Raw genomic sequence first — 14,941 nt, 5'->3', positions numbered from 1 at the left:
ATAAAAATGAAATGATGTTCGTTTGTCCGCATTTTTTTGGGCCGATACGAGGCCAATTTTATTCGTTCTTTTTTCATATTATAGGGATCTACTAGGGGAAGGTTTTTAGCAAAAAAAAATTTCTTTTAAATATTTTCTTCATATACAAAAAAGAAAAAATTAAAATATTGTCCAAAACAAAACTTGCTCGATTGTTAGATTAAAGTAAGTTTCGAATCGACATTCATTTTATGTGTAATTTTATGTGTACAACTTTTTTTGAATTTTTTGTATTTGTATTGTGATACAGAAATGTATTGTATACAGAAATTTCAAATGATTCGAATGAAATTTTTTTTTTTTTTTTATTTCTTCCATAAAATATTACACCTGTCGTTAGACAATAAGTAATTTGATTTACAAAAAGATGGAATGAGAGTGATATTGAAGGGCCAATGCCCCCAAGCTCATTTAGAAGAAATATATACATCTATATATATAAAAATGAAATGATGTTCGTTTGTACGCATTTTTTTGGGCCCATACGAGGCCAATTTTATTCGTTCTTTTTTCATATTATAGGGATCCACTAGGGGAAGGTTTTTAGCAAAAAAAATTTCTTTTAAATATTTTCTTCATATAAAAAAAAAGAAAAAATCAAAATATTGTACAAAACAAAACTTGCTCGATTCTTAGATTAAAGTAAGTTTCGAATCGACATTCATTTTATGTGTACAACTTTTTTTGAATTTTTCGTTATTGTATACAGAAATTTCAAATGATTCGAATGAAAATTTTTTTTTTGAAGTGAAAACTTCTTTAGAATCGTTGGGAGTGATTTGGGAAAAAGTGAAACGAAAAAAGCGACCAACTTGGCTACGAAGCGTTATATTATATGTTGATATAAACGTAGCGACGAACTAAATAAAAATAACTTTTATTTTTTCTTGTGATTCGAACCAAGGATTTTGGATCGGAAGCTCACATTGCTAGTCGCTCGGCTACCGCGTCATGCTGTAGGTGCTGGCCTAAAAGTTATTTAGTTACGAAGCGTTATATTATATGTTGATATAAATAATTTTTGTGAGCGTGTAATTCTCAAAAGGCTTATTAGGTTTATTATTTAAAATGTATTGACTAGGTAGTGTGGTTATCAGATTAACATCTGATAGATCCTCCATCGGAGGGCAACAAATGTTAAACTAATTTTTGGAAATGGGCGGAGTGTTTTAGGGGCTTGCTCCACCTCTGCCACGGGTTGACCCGGTATTGCAGTACCGCCGGGATTTCGGCCTTGAATAAATACAAGAAAAAATATACTAATACATTTAGCTTCGGTGGGAAGAGCCATAAATTTTTATATGAATACATGTAGACGAAAATGGATTTTTTTTTTTTTGAAATTTGCATTGTATTTATTGAAAACACCCAGCAAAACCTGCGTGACCGAAGCTCTAACACAATTACACTTTTTTATATGTTACAAACACATCCCAGCAAGAAGAGTGGTGGTCAGGTTACCCTGCACATGACCGCCACGCGTGGTCGTTAAACTGTCACTAGCCCCGCCCCTTTACAATCACTTTGTTAAAAGCGTTGGGAAAATTGTGCCAAATTTTTTGTGTGCGTGTGATTTTTTATCCCTTTCATACATATGGATTCGTTTGCCAGTGCCAGTTGCATATAAACGTAGCGACGAACAAAATAACTTTTAGGCCAGCGGCGACAGCACAGCGCGATAGCCCAGCGGCTAGCAATGTGGGCTTCCGATCCGAAATCCTTGGTTCGAATCACAAAAATTTTTTTTTTTTTTATACATTTATTTCATTTTGTTTTATGATATGCTTATGAGCAGATTTTTTTCATGGTAGAAATACACTCGGTGTTTTGCCATTGCCTGCTGATGGGCGACCGCTATTAAAAAATGTTTTTATTAATTTTGCTTTCACCGAGATTCGAACTGACGTTTTCTCTGTGAATTCTGAATAGCAGTCACGCACCAACCCACTCGGCTACGGCGTTTGTTTACTTTGACTGATGCAAAAATGAGGAAAAATATATGAATGAAGTTTGCTTACTGCTTACATATTTGCCAAAGGTTGACAATTTGATTCTCGGCCTACTTTGATATCAAAAAGAGAGAAAAGATATCTTTTTGACTTATGGCTTTGACAGCCACTTGCCGAAACAGTGCGAAACAGGGTGTTTACTTAAAAATTCATTACTCAAAAACAACGCATTTTAGCTACTAGGCATGCAGCTCAATTAAAGTTTGAGATGTTTTTTTGATTTGGAAAAAAGTTATAAAAAAAAAAAAATGCACTTTTTGAAATATTGAATTTTGAAAAAATTTAAATTTTTTTTCTTTTTTACTAAATAAAAAATTTTTAACTACTTTTTTGCAATTGTTTCTACATGAAGTCGCTTGTGTAAGTAATTACGATCATTTTGAACCCAGAATTATTAAAATCGGTTCATTTTTGACTAAGTTATGGGCATTTCAAAAAATTTTTTTCTTATATAATTAAAAAAAATCGAGTTTGAGGCAAAAAACAAAATTGCCGATAACTCTTGAAAAAAATTTTTTTCGGGCGAACAAAAAAATACGTGTCTCATTATTTTGACCAGAGAGCAACATATTTAAGTTACATCGAAATCGAAGAACATGACCCGAGCAGCCCGGTTGAATTGAAATGGAAAGCATCAAAGGCAATTGCCAAACATATCTTATATGCTCAGATGCAAATTCGAAAGACAAGGATACAGAACTGTTTTCATCAATAAGTTGTTTGACTTGATGCATAAAGAAAATGAAGACTTACTTTCAGCGGAAATTATTTGGAGTGACGGCCCTTCATCGGAATTTAAGAACCGTTATATGGTTAAACTAACAACAATGTTGAGTGAAAAGTACAAAAGGCCCTTTTATTGGAAATATTTTGCTACATCGCATGGAAAAGGTGTGATAGACGGAGTTGGTGGAAATATCAAAAGACTGGTAAGAGAGAAAATGATGAGCCAAAATGAACATTTTGTTGTCCAATCAGCCAAGGACTTTTCTGATTTAGCTTCTCAATTAGTCACAAAAACCCGTGTGATTTATATGCCATCCTCTGAAATTTATGAAAGGATTAAAAGTGCATCGCCGTGGGACAATGCCAAAGCGATAACTGGAGTTTCCAACTTCCATTTTATTAAAACTGAGGAGAAAGTTGTGGAGTGCAGAAAACATTGCCTTTCCCAAGACAAAACTGTATTTACCTATTGATTTTTACATATGTTATAGATTTAAGTTGAACTATGTCCCGTACGTGACGCGACTTGTCTGTACGTGACAAATATAAAAAAATGTTTTTGAATTATAAATATGTGTTTTAATTAATATTTTTTTTCGCTAGTAGCAAGCTTGATTCTTAGTTATAATTTCCTTCGAAGACACTTTTTATGCACCTGTAATATATTCGCTGAAATCTAAATAAAACTATAACGATTTCGAATGTTGGTTGACTTGATATGTCCCGTACGTGACGTGGGTTGTTTGTATTTTTCTTCAGTATTTCATGCCTTTTTTTAAATGTTTCTTCGCACTATTAAAGACTAGTGTATAATCTATTAAACTAGAGAAAAAAAGTATATATCTGATAAAACAATTAAATGCTATTTGCAATATAAACCGCAAAATTAGTTGAACTTGTCTGTACGTAACAGTGGAATGCACCATTTAATGTTTTATTGAAACCATAAGCATGGAAGCAGTTTTGAGTGCATGAAATGCTTACAATTTTTCAAGCTTTGTAAGCAATTTGTGTAGCTGTTAGCATTGTGCAACTAAACTTTTTCTTTTGATCAATGCTGTTAACTAGATTAATAACCATTTCCTGCGGTATAAGGATTTAAAATCTTTTATAACGCCCATGTCAAGGGGCTGCAGCTTGGATGTGGTGTTAGGTGGCAAAAACTCAATCTTTACGTAGCTCAGATGTCTATAAATAACAATATCATTCGATTTTTAGCTGCCATAGTGCCATTTAATATTTGAACCCATTCGTTAAAAATTATTGATGTCATCCAGGCCTTCTTGTTGTGCCGATAATGCACTGGAAAGTAAGAAATGTTTTTAAAGCACCTTGGTTTTGCTGACTTCCCAATAAGCAATTTCTTAAGTTTTCCCGTGCAATACTGGTTTACGCAAAATAACAAAGTCACTATCTCCTTACTGTGCTTGCCTCCATGACATTTTTCATTTTTAAAGAGCAAAATTCAACATGCACAGCGACATTAAGGCGTCATAGCTGTTTGCAAAATGCAACGGTAATTTAACGACAAAAAGTTTCCAATTGCTATACGAATTATAAGAGGTGACGAAAACAAAATTTCAATTTATAAGAGGTTTAATATTCTATGAGTTGTGAAAAAGACTACGAATTAACGAGGGGACCAAAATGTATGGAATTTTTACAAATTAACGAATTTTTATCAAGTGGATAGAATTTTTTTCGATTTATCGCGATTTCCGATTTAGTGGGTTACAAATTATCAAGACTCGACTGTATCAGAATTCGGGGGAGGGAAAGCAGTAGAGGAGCTGAGATACGAATTGAGTTGTGGTATTAAGTCTACTCAGAGACGTTTGAGAGATGAAATCGTAAGAGAGAGTATTGGTTATTGTTAGAGTATCGACTGATCCAACTGTGTGTGAAATGTTGGAGTATGGTGCGTTTTGGCTGTTTTCTGCGTTTTCTTTGTATACATTGTTTCGTTTATCGCTTATGCAGAGAACGTTAATGTATAGAGAAGTCTCTCGGGCTACGAATAGTGTGAATTGTCAAAAAATAAGTCTAACCACCGCCGGGGTGGGGTGAAACTTTTAACAGAGCTGATTACAGCGAATTCTCTCTTTAGTATATTGGCTCTGTACAGTTTTTGGCTTCTGTAGGAAATCAAATTGACGAATAGCCGACGGCATTTTGCAAAAAATTTGCTTGTGCATTTCTATTTATGTTGCCTTGATAAACGAAAATTTATTCTATTTATATTTTTAAACTAACTTAATTTGAAATTATTTATATGCGCCAACATTTAAAATCAAAATAATTTTAATGTTTGTTGATTTAATGTAAAACGAAGAATTTAAACTAAATACATTATAAAAAGACCTCTCATTTTGGTGTGTGCGTTTTAGTAAATTTAAAACTTTATACAAATTTGATGAAAATTTTTAGTAATTTTTTGAGAAGAAATTGATTTTAGGCAAGAATTCGTAGAGCATACAAGTGTTTTTAGTTATGATTGTTCAAAAGTTCAATTGCATCTTCAGTTCTTATAGTGTTGTAATACGTTCACATATGCATTAATCTATATATATAAAAATGAAATGATGTTCGTTTGTCCGCATTTTTTTGGGCCGATACGAGGCCAATTTTATTCGTTCTTTTTTCATATTATAGGGATCCACTAGGGGAAGGTTTTTAGCAAAAAAAAATTTCTTTTAAATATTTTCTTCATATACAAAAAAGAAAAAATTAAAATATTGTCCAAAACAAAACTTGCTCGATTGTTAGATTAAAGTAAGTTTCGAATCGACATTCATTTTATGTGTAATTTTATGTGTACAACTTTTTTTGAATTTTTTGTATTTGTATTGTGATACAGAAATGTATTGTATACAGAAATTTCAAATGATTCGAATGAAATTTTTTTTTTTTTTTTTATTTCTTCCATAAAATATTACACCTGTCGTTAGACAATAAGTAATTTGATTTACAAAAAGATGGAATGAGAGTGATATTGAAGGGCCAATGCCCCCAAGCTCATTTAGAAGAAATATATACATCTATATATATAAAACTGAAATGATGTTCGTTTGTACGCATTTTTTTGGGCCCATACGAGGCCAATTTTATTCGTTCTTTTTTCATATTATAGGGATCCACTAGGGGAAGGTTTTTAGCAAAAAAAAATTTCTTTTAAATATTTTCTTCATATAAAAAAAAAGAAAAAATCAAAATATTGTACAAAACAAAACTTGCTCGATTCTTAGATTAAAGTAAGTTTCGAATCGACATTCATTTTATGTGTACAACTTTTTTTGAATTTTTCGTTATTGTATACAGAAATTTCAAATGATTCGAATGAAAATTTTTTTTTTGAAGTGAAAACTTCTTTAGAATCGTTGGGAGTGATTTGGGAAAAAGTGAAACGAAAAAAGCGACCAACTTGGCTACGAAGCGTTATATTATATGTTGATATAAACGTAGCGACGAACTAAATAAAAATAACTTTTATTTTTTCTTGTGATTCGAACCAAGGATTTTGGATCGGAAGCTCACATTGCTAGTCGCTCGGCTACCGCGTCATGCTGTAGGTGCTGGCCTAAAAGTTATTTAGTTACGAAGCGTTATATTATATGTTGATATAAATAATTTTTGTGAGCGTGTAATTCTCAAAAGGCTTATTAGGTTTATTATTTAAAATGTATTGACTAGGTAGTGTGGTTATCAGATTAACATCTGATAGATCCTCCATCGGAGGGCAACAAATGTTAAACTAATTTTTGGAAATGGGCGGAGTGTTTTAGGGGCTTGCTCCACCTCTGCCACGGGTTGACCCGGTATTGCAGTACCGCCGGGATTTCGGCCTTGAATAAATACAAGAAAAAATATACTAATACATTTAGCTTCGGTGGGAAGAGCCATAAATTTTTATATGAATACATGTAGACGAAAATGGATTTTTTTTTTTTGAAATTTGCATTGTATTTATTGAAAACACCCAGCAAAACCTGCGTGACCGAAGCTCTAACACAATTACACTTTTTTATATGTTACAAACACATCCCAGCAAGAAGAGTGGTGGTCAGGTTACCCTGCACATGACCGCCACGCGTGGTCGTTAAACTGTCACTAGCCCCGCCCCTTTACAATCACTTTGTTAAAAGCGTTGGGAAAATTGTGCCAAATTTTTTGTGTGCGTGTGATTTTTTATCCCTTTCATACATATGGATTCGTTTGCCAGTGCCAGTTGCATATAAACGTAGCGACGAACAAAATAACTTTTAGGCCAGCGGCGACAGCACAGCGCGATAGCCCAGCGGCTAGCAATGTGGGCTTCCGATCCGAAATCCTTGGTTCGAATCACAAAAATTTTTTTTTTTTTATACATTTATTTCATTTTGTTTTATGATATGTTTATGAGCAGATTTTTTTCATGGTAGAAATACACTCGGTGTTTTGCCATTGCCTGCTGATGGGCGACCGCTATTAAAAAATGTTTTTATTAATTTTGCTTTCACCGAGATTCGAACTGACGTTTTCTCTGTGAATTCTGAATAGCAGTCACGCACCAACCCACTCGGCTACGGCGTTTGTTTACTTTGACTGATGCAAAAATGAGGAAAAATATATGAATGAAGTTTGCTTACTGCTTACATATTTGCCAAAGGTTGACAATTTGATTCTCGGCCTACTTTGATATCAAAAAGAGAGAAAAGATATCTTTTTGACTTATTGCTTTGACAGACTTGCCGTTTTTTTTGTTTTTTTTTCTATTGATGCAAAAATGAGAAAAAATATATGAATGAAGTTTGCTTACTGCTTACACCTTTTCCAAAGGGGACGGAGCATCAAAAAAAAAAGTCGATTTCCAAAGAAATACGAGTGCATATCCCAGCAAAACCTGCGTGACCGAAGCTCTAACACAATTACACTTTTTTATATGTTACAAACACATATGCACTCGTATTTCTTTGTAAATCGACTTTTTTTATGCTCCGTCCCCTTTGGAAAAGGTGTAAGCAGTAAGCAAACTTCATTCATATATTTTTGAAGTGAAAACTTCTTTAGAATCGTTGGGAGTGGTTTGAGGAAAAGTGAAACGAAAAAGCGACCCTCTTGGCTACGAAGCGTTATATTAATATATATGTTGATATAAACGTAGCGACGAACTAAATAAAAATAACTTTTATTTTTTCTTGTGATTCGAACCAAGGATTTTGGATCGGAAGCTCACATTGCTAGTCGCTCGGCTACCGCGTCATGCTGTAGGTGCTGGCCTAAAAGTTATTTAGTTACGAAGCGTTATATTATATGTTGATATAAATAATTTTTGTGAGCGTGTAATTCTCAAAAGGCTTATTAGGTTTATTATTTAAAATGTATTGACTAGGTAGTGTGGTTATCAGATTAACATCTGATAGATCCTCCATCGGAGGGCAACAAATGTTAAACTAATTTTTGGAAATGGGCGGAGTGTTTTAGGGGCTTGCTCCACCTCTGCCACGGGTTGACCCGGTATTGCAGTACCGCCGGGATTTCGGCCTTGAATAAATACAAGAAAAAATATACTAATACATTTAGCTTCGGTGGGAAGAGCCATAAATTTTTATATGAATACATGTAGACGAAAATGGAAGAAATTTGTAAGTCTGTTTCTTTGGTCCGTTTGGGTATTTTTTTTGACAACATCGAAACCAAAGCATTTGTATCATATTTTATCTATCACAAGCCACTCGTATCATTTGTTGAAATTGAAAACATTGAGGATGAATAATGATAAAATGAAGAAAATAAAATATGAACTTTATAGCAATATTATAATGAACCTATAATTATCCCGCTCCTAATGCTGCTTTCGTCTTATTCTCTCTCAGTTTGTTTTACAGAAGGTTTCACTTCTATCAAGTCTAACCGTTAGACTGGTATTTTTTTTTTTTTATTTCTTCCATAAAATATTACACCTGTCGTTAGACAATAAGTAATTTGATTTACAAAAAGATGGAATGAGAGTGATATTGAAGGGCCAATGCCCCCAAGCTCATTTAGAAGAAATATATACATATTATTTAAAAACAAGTGGTTAACAAACAATGACATATACGATTAGTTGACAATTGATTACAAGGATTTTGCAAGATCTGTTGGTGTTTGACGGTTAAGTCGACTTTGGGTAGATTTTTCTTTATTTGGTAGTCTTCTCATCATAGGATTTGTATGCGTTAATAGTCTATTTATGTGTCTTCTGGTAGCGCTTTGTATTGTTTCATCAATAGTATCGATGTCAAGGTCGCGATGAATATCTGCGTTAGGTATGTACCAAGGTGCATTAGTTAAGGTCCTAAGTATTTATGAAAATAATGTTTCAATTCAATTGAGCAATGCTTTCTTTGACCAATTCTATATGGAAATGAATGCGTTTGCAAACGATGTTTTCGGCTATGAACAAATATTGGAATCGAATGAAAAAGGAAAGAAACGCGAAATGATAAAAAAAATTCTTGGAAAATTTAAAATGAATGGTGCTTCATTGGAAAAATTCAAAGGTAATAAGAACATACACAAGATAAAGTTAGAATTCGAATTTTTAGATTTATTTTGTTTATTTCTCATTTTTCAGAAGTACACCACACAACAACTCATTCCAACTCTGATTTTGAAATCCTGTTGGAATTGGTGATCGATAATTTTGTCACTATAATGGTCAATGGAAATTTGCGTGTATCAGACCCTGCATATTATTTACCATATCAACTTTTTATAGAACATATGGATCAAATGAACACAAAAAAATAATTTAGTTTTGTTTTGATTTTTTGCAACATTTTGGTTTTCAGTTAATACAATAAAAACAATATTGTTTTTTCGTGAACACAAAATTCTAAATTTATTACGTTGTTTGTTTAGAATTTTTTTAGAAAAAAAGTAAATTTTTTGGGTTTGAGGAAATTTGTTTATTGTTGCTATTTGTGAAAGCGTAGATATTTGTAAGTATTTGACTATAATCCTAAAAGTTAATGGAATACCACTATGACACATAGAAAACATTTTTTCAAAGGGGTGTTTTTCGAAAATTATAAAAAAAATTGTTTTCAAAAATTTTAAAGAAATAAAGTAAAATAAAAAAATTTCGAGAGCATGAAATTTTTTCAAAACCAAATTTTCCTCAAAAAGATAAAAGAAATTTCTTCGAAGAGGTGTTTTTCTAAAATTACAAAAGACAAAAATTCAAAAATTTTCAACAAATAAAATAAAATAAAACTTTTTCAAGGGTATGAAATTTTTTCAAAACAAAATTTTCTGAAAACCAAACAAAATTAAAAAAAAAAATGGTGTTTTCAAAGCATTTCATATTCCACTATTAATAGAGAATACATTTTTTCGAGGGGGTGTTTTTCAAACCGGAAAAAAATCTTTTTTAACAAATCAATTTAAACTTTTACAAAAGTTTGAAATTTTTTCAAGAACAAAATTTTCTCAAAAACGTTAAATTAAAAAAAAATAGTTTTTTCAAAATATTTAATTTTCAGCAATTAACTGAGAAGAAATTTGTTAGAGCGAAGTGTTTTTCAAAACTTCAAAAAACACTTTTTAACCAAAAAAAATAAACCTTTTTTCAAAAACAACAGGAATGATAACATTGCCTAACAATTTCTGCACTTTTGCACAGTCTAAAGAGGCATTGATACAGAGTGTATTTCCAAACATAGTTCAACATTACAAAAACCATGATTGACTCAGCGAAAGAGCAATTTTAGATGGGAAAAATAAGGACGTCAATGATATAAATTCAGCTATTTTAGATCAAATACCTGGTGACATAGTTGCGTATAAGTCAATGGACACTATTACTGATCAAGATGAGGTCGTAAATTATCCAACTGAATTCTTAAACTCACTCGATTTGCCAGGCTTACCACCTCATAATTTACGATTAAAAATTGGAGCACCGATTATTATGCTGCGCAATAGTAATGTGCCCCGACTTTGCAACGGTACCAGACTCGCTGTGAAGAAGCTAATGGGTAACGTTATCGAAGCAACAATTTTGAAAGGGAAGTACAAAGGAGAAGACATTTTGATACCCTGAATTCCACTGATTCCGGCGGATTTACCATTCGATTTCAAACGTTTGCAGTTCCCTATTCGCCTTGCCTTCGCTATGAGAATTAATAAGGCGCAAGGACAGTCTCTACAAATGTGCGGTATTAATTTAGAATACCCAATTTTTTCTCATGGACAATTGTATGTAGCTTGCTCACGAGTTGGCAAACCATCGTCATTATTCACGCGAAAGATGAAAAAACCAAAAACGTTGTCTACCAAAAAGTGTTACAATAAAGTTCGAATGAAATTGTATCAAAGAATTTGCTTTGTTTCGTATTAATTTTATTCTCTTTCAGCAAATCATTGAATTTATCGTCTAGCGAAGCGGGCGAGGGTACGCTAGTCACCTATAAATCCACCAAACTAATCTAACCGTTCACATATGGCAGATTACCTGCAAAATTGACAATCAGGCTTCAATGCTGCTTTGAGAGGTTTTTCTTCATGTGCTTTTGGTTTCTTTAATTATTTCTAACGATATGAAGAAAATACGAGGGGTACTTTTATATGTCGGGACTTGGCAACCCTGGTATTGCAATCTGGCAACTGACAACTGTATCGCAAAGTTTGACATTTTTTGGCTTTTACGTACTCAGAACGTTTTGAAATACCAGCGCTATTTGTGTTGTTTACAGAAACTTAAAAGATTCATCTGGGTCCAAAAATGGAATTAAATCGTGAACATTTTCGTGCGATTATTTTTTACAACTTTCGACGTGGAGTAACTCAGTAACATGGCATGGATGAACTTAATTCATTTTTTGGCGATGAAGCTCCATCAAGGACCAGTGTTTATCGATGGTATGGTGAATTCAATCGTGGTCGTAGTTCACTCCACGACGAATTTCGTGAAGGTTGTCCAAAATCAGTTGTTGTTCCGAAAACCATTGATGCTGTGCGCGAACTGATATTGCAAGATCGTCATGTGACCTATCGTGAGATTGAGACAATCTTAGGCATTAGTGGGACTAACATACATTCAATATTGCATAAACATTTGACTGTCAAAAAAATTTGTTCGCGTTGGATCCCACACAATTTGTCAATCGCTCAAAAAAAGGCTCGTGTCGATTGCTCTAAGGAAATGCTCAAAAAATACGATCGCGGGGCTTCGAAACAAGTCTATGACATCGTGACAGGTGATGAATCATGGATTTACGCGTATGAGCCCGAAAGTTAACAGCAGTCGACTGTATGGGTGTTTCAAGATGAGCCAAATCCAACAAGAGTTGTTCGCGCACGAAGCACTTCCAAGCAAATGGTCGCCTGTTTTTTCGGAAAAACTGGACATGTCGCAACCGTACCACTAGAACAACGCAGAACAGTAAATTCTGAGTGGTACACAACCATTTTTTTGACAGTTGTTTTCCAAAAAATTAGGAAAACCAATCGCCAAAGACGGATCACTCTTCACCAGGACAATGCGAGCTCTCACACATCGGCTCAAAAAACTGCATTTTTGACCACCCAAAACATCGAATTAATGCGTCATCCGCCGTATAGTCCTGACTTGGCACCGAATGACTTCTTTTTATTCCCGTACGTAAAAAACAAACTGAGAGGTCAACGTTTTTCGACACCTGAAGAAGCGGTTGCGGCATTCAGAATGCAAGTTAATATCCTACTCTGGTAAGCCGCATAACGGCAAATATATACAAAAAGTTAGAGTAAGCAATGCTTCTTAAAGCTAGCATAAGCACTAATTGGATGATGAAATAAGCTCATCCAATAGTGAAATATTTACTGTAAATATAAACAATTATTTGTTAAGGATAGAATTACAATAAGCAATACTTTTTAAAGCTAGCATAAGCACAAATTTATAAACATAAACAATTATTTGTCAAGTACTTTTTAAAGCTAGCATAAGCACAAATTTATAAACATAAACAATTATTTGTCAAGTACTTTTAAAGCTAGCATAAGCACAAATTAGAGGATGATGAAATAAGCTCATCCAGTAGTGAAAGATTTATTGTAAACACAAACAATTATTTGTTAAGTATAGAGTAAGCAAAAATTTGGTATAAAAGAAATAACATAAGAATAAAATAATCAGTTCAAGTTATACTTTGGAAGCAAGCGTTTTATTTTTTTAACGCTCACCCGCGTTATAACTTTAATTTGCATGTTTTGGAGGTGCCTCATTCAGAGTGGCAAAATTGCTTCGACAATTGGTTCAAACGCATGCAAAAGTGTATAGATCTTCATGGAGAATATTTTGAAAAACAATAAAGTGATTTTCGATGATTAAAATTTTTTTTTGTTCTCTAATCTCGACATATAAAAGGCACCCCTCGTACAAGGAGAAGAAATAGCTAATTTAATTGCGGAATTGGCTGCTAATAATAAACAGTTGGAGGAAATCCATATGCGACGTTTACTGAGGTTGCAAAAAATTATGGCAACAATACGGATGGGAAATTCTATATTAAATTTTATTTTTATTTTATTTATTTTATTTATTTTTTAACCCTTTATAAGGCAGAAGGATTTAGAGTAATAAAATAACTTGCGCTTAAATTTTTGGCATGTTTTTATTTATATAACAAAAATAAACTTAAAAGAAAAACACTAATTATATTATTTCGGAAGTTTTGGAAAAATAGGTGGTAAAAATATTCCCACTGCCCGTTAACAGAGCCACATGCAAGCTGAATTTGAGGCATTATTTTCTATAAAATTGTGCAAAACAAGGCGTGATGCAAAGAGGGACATTACACTTGCTGCATTTTATTTTGCTACCCTTATCTTTGACCTTTGTGCTGCACAATTTACAGCGTCGGTAAGTCTCCAACTCTGCTGGCATATGGTCACCTACGTTTACAAACCGCAGTTCTTCAGGTACAGCAGTTACAGTTTTTTGATATACCTCTGGGCATGCTATGCGTGATTTCTTGCAGATATAGGTAGGCAAGCTTGATCTTCTTTTTCTGCTGCTATAGCCATTAATCAATCCTCTGGCAACAGCCACCCGAAATTCTAAGTTGGTAAGCTGTTCGACTCTCGACGCTAGGGAATATAAAATGAAAGAGTTTGTCAAACTTGCGTCCACCAAGAAGTAGAATATCCGCAACCACCAGCGTTTACTTCTCCTTCCGACAGCATACGTCCCCTTCACTTGGTCAAAACGGTCGACACCGCCCATTCTTTTGGTGTATTCTTTCATAACCATAGGACAACTTACAGCTTCCCTGGTGCCATTTTTTTTTGCGTTCTTTGTTCAGTTGTTACTTCCACTTTAGGATGAAATGCAGTTGTCAACAATAAAACCTCTTTAGTATCTTGCCACACAGTAAATGCTACATCTTGTTTAGTTCTCCACTTGAATTCACCTTTTTTCAGCTATAGGCTTTGGTTTCTGCCGTTTCTTTTTGTGTTATTTTTTATTATCTTAGGTAAAATTGCTCTATTTCTTCTTACTGTTCCAGTGGCATAAATATTTTTTTTATACAAGTACTGCATGAGAGAAAAATCGCAAAAAAAGTTATCGAATGTAACATGAGACTTGAAATCTTCTTGTGCTAATTTACTTGACAATTTCTTTACGACATTAGCCCCTAGACCCTCTTCTGTTCCTTGTCCTGTTTTACCTGTATAAATTTCATAGTTATACAAGTACCCTGTGCTACTATCACAACAACACCACACTTTATAGCCCCTTTTTATGGGCTTTAGCGGCATGTACTGCTTCAAACTGGACCTTCCTTTGAATAGTATCATGCTCTCATCAATACTTTGGGAAGAGGAATTGAAGGCATTGTTTTGAAATGATTGACTAAGTAAAGATATAAGAGAACGAATTTTATACAATTTATCAAAATTTACATCTTCTCTACTTGGTTGTTGACTATTATCGTTCAAATGCAAAGTCTCTAAAATTTTCTTGAAGCGTTTTACTGGCATAACTTCAGCTATTTCATTCACACGAAATCCAGGATCCGATGACCAATATAAATCGATATGTGGAAGAATATGATAACCCATTATAATGAGAATGCCTAAAAAAGCACTAATTTCCTGTGTGTCAACAGACTGCCAATTTTTTATATTTTGCTGCTCCGCAAACAAGTTTGTCGGAGTAA

The 14,941-nt window shown here is 33.5% G+C and overlaps 3 pseudogenes; all 3 read left to right on the top strand.

The window, feature by feature from the left end:
- Nucleotides 1-1,097: 1,097 nt before the first annotated feature.
- On the top strand, nucleotides 1,098-1,281 carry LOC129250977 (U2 spliceosomal RNA; annotated as a pseudogene).
- A 5,160-nt stretch (nucleotides 1,282-6,441) lies between these two features.
- LOC129250975 (U2 spliceosomal RNA) lies at nucleotides 6,442-6,625 on the top strand (annotated as a pseudogene).
- A 1,494-nt stretch (nucleotides 6,626-8,119) lies between these two features.
- Nucleotides 8,120-8,303, top strand: LOC129250974 (U2 spliceosomal RNA; annotated as a pseudogene).
- Nucleotides 8,304-14,941: the final 6,638 nt, after the last annotated feature.

Source organism: Anastrepha obliqua, chromosome 6, assembly GCF_027943255.1.
Source record: "Anastrepha obliqua isolate idAnaObli1 chromosome 6, idAnaObli1_1.0, whole genome shotgun sequence".
NCBI classification, from domain to species: Eukaryota; Metazoa; Arthropoda; class Insecta; order Diptera; family Tephritidae; genus Anastrepha; species Anastrepha obliqua.
Note: the sequence above shows the minus strand (reverse complement) of the source record. Positions and strands in the feature narration are given on the sequence as shown.